The sequence below is a fragment of the Lonchura striata genome, chromosome 5 (assembly GCF_046129695.1).
Source record: "Lonchura striata isolate bLonStr1 chromosome 5, bLonStr1.mat, whole genome shotgun sequence".
NCBI classification, from domain to species: domain Eukaryota; kingdom Metazoa; phylum Chordata; class Aves; order Passeriformes; family Estrildidae; genus Lonchura; species Lonchura striata.
Window position 1 is genome coordinate 21,921,482 of NC_134607.1, and position 8,015 is coordinate 21,929,496.

Below are 8,015 nucleotides of genomic sequence, written 5' to 3' on the forward strand. Positions count from 1 at the left end.
TTTTTGCTCATCTTAATAAAGAAAAAATGTTAGGAACATATTTCTTCTCAGCCCATTCACCAACTGTGCACAGTTAACTCACATTGCAACAGTAATAAAAATCAAAATCTAAGTTTACTAAACACCACCTTAGATGCTTTTAGTACATGATGCATTTGATACATGATGCATTCTCAGCCTGGCACCTGATACCTCAGGTGCCAGGCTGAGAATAGTGGCAACTGGTAGTATGAACAAGTTGAGATTTCAAGTCCAACTTCCCCAGCACACCACACAAAAACAAGGGGCAAGACTCTGGATAGCAACAGTAGAGATGTAAATCCCGAAACTGCCAACCATATTGCAAGGCATTACTGTGTTTGGTTCTCCACTCTCCAAACCAGCTGGAAAGCATCCTGGTTTTGGCAGTGCAGGAATCATTCCCAAAGCAATGCCTTCATGTGGAAAGGAGGTGTTCCAACAATGAAGGATTACATGGCTAACCTGAACAGTATAAGTCTGAATGACCCCAGAAGTTTGCTAGAAGCTGCTATTTTAATCTAGCAGTCTTTAAGCTGCAGTAGCATTATAGTGGGAACACGGGAAAAGGCAGGCAGACTGTAATGTTTGGAAGGAAAGGCAGAAATTAAAGCCACTCTGGCTTTACTCCCTTCTTCACACCTGAGATCTGAGAGCAACTATGGAAGGATGAGAATTTATTGCCATACACATTGCTTCTTTCTTAGAGTATCTGCTCATCACCAAATGGTTTGGCTTAGCCACTAGTACATCCTATATTTTAATAAACTCACTATCAGTACTGATTTCTTTCCATTCTTTCTTTATTTGTAGCGCCCCCATTTTGATGACACAAATCTCAGTGAGGAAGACGTCGCCAACTAAAAGCTTCTACCATTCCTTAAACTGATAATTTTTGCTTTGTGGAAGTTAATGCCAACATGCAGCTCTTCTAGTATTAAAAACTGTTCACAACATCGTCACCTACTGATTTCTACTACTTGGAATAGTCACTGAAGATGAACAGATTCCTCATAAATATAGTTGATACTAAAGAGCTCTAGAAGATCAAGGACATAAATTATAACATATTGCAATAATAGCAACAAAAAACGTCGACCTTTATAGGGACCTCATTCTTCAATGCTCCAATTCTCTACTTTGATAAAACAGCATCTAATTGTACAGTATGCTCAATATGGAAGAATCCAAAAATACAACTGCACCCTTTCAAAGCAGCAGGAACCATCTTTATCTCATTTAAGAATTCCCAAGCATGCCAGCCAATACTTTATCTTTGAAAATCTGCCTTACATGAATGACAACCTACCTGTTTAAATCTAAGTCACACTCTAGAACCAGTCTCAGGATTGAAAAACAATGAGACTACTGAAATACAGAAGTTAACTGCTGCTTGAAGAGCCTCAAGGTGAATGTCACTTCATTTTATATAAAGAAGCCTCATACATCCCTTCTATTAACAAAACAATGAAAGCTAGTATTATTAAGAACAACATAATCTAAAGAACATACATTCAGGTATTTAATAACGCTAAAATTATGGGCTTTCATTTCTTATTTCTATCCAGTGGCATACACTTTTCTAGAATCTTTGACATGAAAAATATTTAATTAAGCAGATTCATACACTGAAGTCCAGTAATTTTTAAACATAAAATCCCATTTGCAGTACTGATTAGAAGCAACATTAACTGAAGACAGAAGGGAAAACAATCACCAAGAGAATTTACTGAGGTTCTGGAACACAGCAAGGTAATCAGAAAGAGGGAGACAATGAAACCTCACCAGAAAAAGATGGATTGAGAAATCTAAATAGCAACTGAAAACATCACCTCATTTGAGTAGTTCTCAATTCCTCTTGCTCATCCCACTCCACCATTCAGTGACACTTGGCATTCCACAATGAGAAATACTCAGTTCTCCAAGCTGACAACTTAAAATCATTCTCAAGTCCATCTAAAAATTGTAAGCAGTTTCATATTTCAGTAAATAAGTAAAACTCTACAATTCCTTCCCTTAATTTCTCTGCCCTTTCTTTCCTCTTCCTCTTGTGTCCTACTAAAACAAAATCCTTCATTCTTCTTTGTATTTAAATGAAGATTCCTCAGTAACAATTTCTAGTTTTCTCCCAGTCCTAAGTCTTAGCTGCCAAATGCCTATCAGCAGATAAAATGTAAAAGCTAAAGTGGTATGTTGATACTCTGTACGTTAGTATTTCATTCTGGGATAAACTGTAGAGGAGCTATTGAGAGATGCAACTCAACTTCCCTGTAAGTTTTAAGCAGTAGAACATCTCTTGTGAAGGAATCAGAGGGTTGCTTCATTTTTTTTTTTTTTTCTGAACACGTTTTCTTGCTCAGTGCAGGTGAGTGAAAGCAGGTTTATACTGACATGGGTGGTGTCCTTATTTAAGAAAGCTCTGGTTCTGGTGTTACCACTGCTACTTGCAGTTTGGCCAAACAACAGCAGATGAGAAATTGCTATGATTTCTCTAATTTTCACAGATTTCTGTGGAAACAGTAAATCAAACCACTCTTCCTTGATGTGACCCCTGACAAGCTGCCTCTCAGGCAGCACACAGTCTTGGTCATCATGTGCAACTATTGCCTGAGGATTAAAAACTGGCAGAGACGTGGAGCAACAGAAATGACTCAACAATATACAAAAATGCATGTGAGAAGAGTCGTGATGGCACCTATCTTCTAGCACCCACTAGTCAAGCAACCAGAGCCATGAGGTCAGAGAACTCCAGCCTTAAAAACCTATTTCTTTTAACCTATTAAAAAATCTATTTATTTTTATTATTCTCAGGCATACCTAACTTATGTGGGGCTTAGAGATTTGCATCAGCTGAGATTTGCAGCTTCTTCCACCAGCAGGGTTACATGATCAGACTTTTTGCTATGGTACAGGCTGGACATTGCTACGGCTCTTTTTGATAATTTTAAGTGTAGCTTCTACCCAGTTAACCCCACTGTTCTGGAAATAGTAGCTAGAGCTAAAAAGGTGATGTAGATACTACTATAAACATTATCAGACATGGTTGGATCTGCAAATTAGAATGAGTAATGGAACTATTTTGCACAGTTTGCTTCTAATTCTGACACAGATGGCACTTAAACAAGGATTCCAGCCTTGGCAGATTTCTTCAAAGTCAGTGCCAAGGCCAGGATAATCCTTTCTAGCAATTTTCTCCTTGATTTTTGAGCTACCAACTTCCAAATAAAATAGAATTTCTTATCTGCTGCCCTCTTTCTACAGCCATGCATTGAACAAGCTCTGACAAGACAGACCTTCAAATACTAAACCAAGTGACACCAAGAGAGTAATGAATCCCTACAAGGTACAACCTTCATTTCTTAACCTTTATCTTCGGGTGGGTGTATCACAAGGAAGAGAAAAATTAGTGATTCAATTAAAAGGAAATAAAGGAAAGAAAAAGCAAAAATATCTTCCTTGAGGTAATTCTGACTCTCCAGCTCTTAAATTATGCCAAGTGTGGAATAATGAACAATGACTGTTTTTAAGGCCAGCATTAATGAACAATGGTTGTTTTTAAAAGTTAGCATTCATTACCGAAAGGAAGATGAGCCAAACCCAGACAACAGAGCAAAAATAGTGCAACAGACATGTGCACATGTTTCATTGCAACAGACACCTGTGCATATTTCCCTGTCATGGACATGCATACGTTTCCTCACACAAAACCACTTTTGAGAAAGTTCTTTAGTCACAGCATTAGGCAAATAATCAACAGAGCCAACTCTGAAGAGAATGGAGACCAACTCATGAAGAATCACCAACTGGAAATTTGCACCAGCCATTATGTTCTCTTCTGATACAAATCTTAATGTTATCAGCACAGACACATTACAGGCAAAGAAGATACACCAGAAATCTCATATCCTTAAAACAGACATTTTTGTTAATTTATTCTAATAAGGATGATGAAAAGTCTTCAAAGCTGACAAGAGCTCATTAACATAGGCTTGCATGTAAGACAGGAAATAAGGATAGACACACATTTCTAAAAAAATTAATTGCTGTTCAGGATCTAGATAAACACTCTAATCGACATCAATAGGAGTTTGCATGCAGAGAGAGTTTAGCGTACAGTGCATAGACTTTGTAGTCAGATTATGAATTTTACCAATTATTAGCCTTTATAAACATAAGGCAAAAAAAAAAAGAAAAGCTTTGTTTTTGTTAGTTTTTTGTCTGTGTTTGTTTTTTAAGATTGGTCTTATAAGGCCACATAAAAAAATAAAAAATAACCAGATAAAGGATAAAAGAGGAGAGTATTCCATTAAGGATATATTAACAACCGATTGTTTATCCCAGGCAAAAACACAAGCCACACATTTGAGCAGAAAGTAGTCTCATAAGTTCAAAATCATTGTTTTTAAGAACACTTCAGTTCAGTGAGTTAAGTGCACTTGGGAGAAGCCTAATTTTATAGTTTTCTAAAATAATTAATTCAGAAGGAATACTACTTTTACTAATATTAAAGTCCTACGCACTGAAATTTCAGATCAAGCCTTTGACAGATTATCATGTTTCCAACAGGCATGCAGTCATTCATCACTGCTCTGCACTTTGGTTTTCTCAAGACTGTACTCTGGAATTTCTGCAGACTGAAAAACTGGCACAGTGAATTCAAGATGTAAGTCATACTATTTTCAGTGCTTCTTCATAGAAAACCAGTGCATATTTCTCCAGACCTGAGAAAACCTACAATCTTCTCACATCATCCGAACAACAAAGAAAATAAGTTGTCATGTGTATTTCAGACATTAAAAAAAATTATCTTGTTCCATACTGCCAGTCAAACACCTCCAAGCTACGCTTTACCTACCAGCAACTGAGAAGAGAGTATATACTTCGAGCACAGAAGATGCTACACACAACATAATCCAAAAATCATGAGAATTAAACATCAACAGGATGGAGAAATGGCACCAGCTACTACTGCAGGCAATTAAAAGACAAAAAAAAAAAATAATCAAAACCAACCTACCAATCCAATTATCCATCAGAGACTCTGCAGTTACTGCGGCTCTTACATGACTTGCAGCCTTTCTGATCAAGGGCCGTCACAGGACACCTAAGCAGTAAGAATTTCGCATTTCAAACTCAGAATACATACCAGCAATTGCCAGTTTTCAAGAAGTACAGGGATACCTTTTCCACTTTTCTCAATTTTAAAATACTGAAACACTGTGAAGATATTCAAGATTTTTTTGTTAGCTTGTCCTACCTATAAGTAAATTAACCTCTGATCATGTAAGTAAACTAACCTCTGATCATCTATCTCCTTTGCAGCAAGGAGCAAAACAACTTTGTTAGATCCCCTGCCCTTAACTCATCACCCAAGTTTCTACATATGATTTCTCCTCTAAGCTTACAGTATAATGATGGAACTCCACAAAGGTAGAGAAAAGAACATTTCAGAACTATCATCACAATAGTCTGTGCATTTTCACCATTGAATGAGGGGAAGAAGCCCACCCAAACCAGTCCCCCTAGCGACTCTGTGCAGTGGGAGTCTGACGAAATGTGACAAATCACTACTCTGTCTTTTTATGTGTGAGGCCAGCTTTCTATTTCGGCTTTGGGGTTTTTTCCATGGTAGAAGATATAATCCCTTATGGAAACTAGGCAATACTTCAACCCATTTATGAAATTTCCTGCTGCTTCTATTTCTGAACAAGTTTAAAAAATACTTCGTACACAGAAAATTCAATCTGTATCCAGCAGATATCATTAAATAAAATATGCTGACCTGTTGGCAATTGCCAGGTCTGATTTTAACATAGTGTTTTGTTTAGCCTGGTGCTTTCTAGTCTTTCCAGCACTGATACTGTCTATAAAGAAGCTAAGAACGTTTAAAAGACATCTGATTTATTGCCATTTCCAACCTGGCATCCATACCTTCCAGAATACATGCATGACAATCAGTCCTGTGAAAATGTTTCCTGTAGTAATTTTAAAAGTGCTATGTGAAATACATACAGAAAAAGGTAAGACTTCTAACAACTGTTCAAATGCCTCCACTGGCTAATAAAAAATGCATGTAGGGAAAAAGTAGGCTTCATATGCTGTGTACCAGTAGACCTGAGTTGAACAAAGCAGGAGACACGGTACTCAGGTGAAAACACAAAAATCGCTTGTCTGATGCTCTACAAAGAAGAAAAGCCACTTGCTTACTAAAACAAGGCACAACAGAAAAACCAGGAACCTCTCCAAAAAGTGTTACATAAGGCATTGTCAAACTTCACGTCACCTCCACAGGGCCGCAAGTTGCTATTTTCCCCGCATCCCCCGGTGCGCAGGGATTAATGATCTAAATGACACAGTTCTCGGATACGAGGTAATAGCAAAAGCCTTCCCAAGGGAGCGCTTTCTGGGCTGGAGGCTTGCAGGGGAGGCTGGCAGGGGATGGGGAGGTCACCCTGCTCGGCTCGGCGTCCCGGCCGCGCTCCGGCTCTGCCTCCGGGTCCCGTTCGGGCGGGCAGAGCGCTCACGCCCCGCGGCTCGGCTCCCTCCGTCCCAGCCGCGGCCGCCAGCCCCGGCTCTCCCGGCTCGGAGCAGCGGCACTCGGCGGGACCCCGGCGAAGCGGGGCTGGAGCCGGGGCGCAGCCGGAGCGCAGCCCGGCCGGAGCAGAGGGCGTGGAGCGGAGCCAGCGAGTGGAGCGGAGAAACCTCCCTCGCCCGGCGGAACGTGCCCCTTTGTGCCGGGAAGCGACAGGCGCGCCTCCGCCTGAGCATCTCTTCAATTCCGGATCTGATGGGGATTAAAATCCAGCAGATGAAACTGCCAGCCCGGCCCTCTGGACTCGGGTGCCCCCACCCCGGGCTGCTGGAAGGGAGACACTCACCGATTGTTTCTTGCCCTCCCCCGCCCCTCGCTCCCAAAAGCAGCAGAGACTAGATGAGAAGGTGCTTACCTTCCCCGGGTGGCTCCCGGGCCGCCGGGACGGGCGCTCAGCGCCCGCCGCTCCGCACAAGCCAGCGGTCCTTCCTCCTCCTGCGCTCCAGACGGGCAGCTCCAGCTCCGTCCCCGCAGCCCGGCGCTCCGGAGGTGACAGCCAGCGGGTCCCGGCTGGGGCGGCAGCGGCAGCTCCACTCTCCGCGGGACGAGGAGCCGCTAACGGTGGGAGGAGGAGGAGGGCGGTGGCGAGGTCCCGACTCTTCTCGGGATGCGCCGCCGAGGTGGCCGCCTCCTCCGGCGCCCAGCTCAGCTCTCTCCGGGGCCTGCCCGCCCCGCGCTGTCCCGAGGTGCAGCCCGGCCGCGTCCGTCCGTCCGTCCGTCCCGCTCGCCTTCCCCCGCCCCTCTCCCCGGCGGCGAACCGCGCGGCGCACAGGCCCCGCCGGCGGCCAGGAGGACCTGGGGGAAACGGGGGATTCCGGCCCAGCCTCCTGCCCTCTCCCCGGGGCCTGGTGCACACTCTCCGCGGGGAAAGGAGGCCCTGCCCCGGCCTGGCGATCAGCTCCGGGAAGGTCACCGGCACCGCGGAGCCGAGCACGGAGAGGCTCCCTCCGGCACCGCCGCGGTCGCTGCTGTTCCTGCCGGCCCGGAGTCAGCGACCGCTGGGTGCCGCGCTCCGACCGGCTTCGCTCCGTGCCCGTGCCTGGAGACCGCCCCCGAGTCTGAGTGCCAGGCTGTCCCCTTCCCCTTCCTTCCTTCCTTCCTCGCCTCCCGCCCCTTCCCCGCTGTCAGCCTTCCCCCGCCGGCGCCCGGTGCCAGGCTGCCCCCTGCGGGTGTCGGGGCCGCGGCCGCCCGCCCGGCGAGCCGAGGCGGAGCCGGGAGCGGCCGCCGCTGCCGCTCGGCGGGTGCCGGGAGTCGCACGCCGGCCGCCGCGCTGCCCCGGGCTGGCTCAGCGGCGGCCGCAGCGCCTGTGTGTCTGTGTCATGTCTGTGCCTGGGCGGGCGGAGGCGCGGGCCGAGGCGGGGCCAGCCCGCTCTCACGCCGCCCAGCGACAGGCGCCGAGCGCCCA

The 8,015-nt window shown here is 45.2% G+C and overlaps 1 protein-coding gene across 3 annotated transcripts in view; it reads right to left on the reverse strand.

Moving 5' to 3' along the window:
• Positions 1-7,397, reverse strand: part of LARGE1 (LARGE xylosyl- and glucuronyltransferase 1) — a 276,630-nt gene extending 269,233 nt beyond the window's left edge. For 2 of the 3 annotated variants that reach the window (XR_013340002.1, XM_077783379.1), the window contains exon 1: positions 6,966-7,397. The gene's annotated coding sequence lies outside the window, so the exon portion shown is untranslated. Of the gene's footprint in view, positions 1-5,035; positions 5,123-6,965 lie in introns of all 3 variants that reach the window. The other variant, XM_021553947.3, reaches the window with a different exon arrangement.
• Positions 7,398-8,015: the final 618 nt, after the last annotated feature.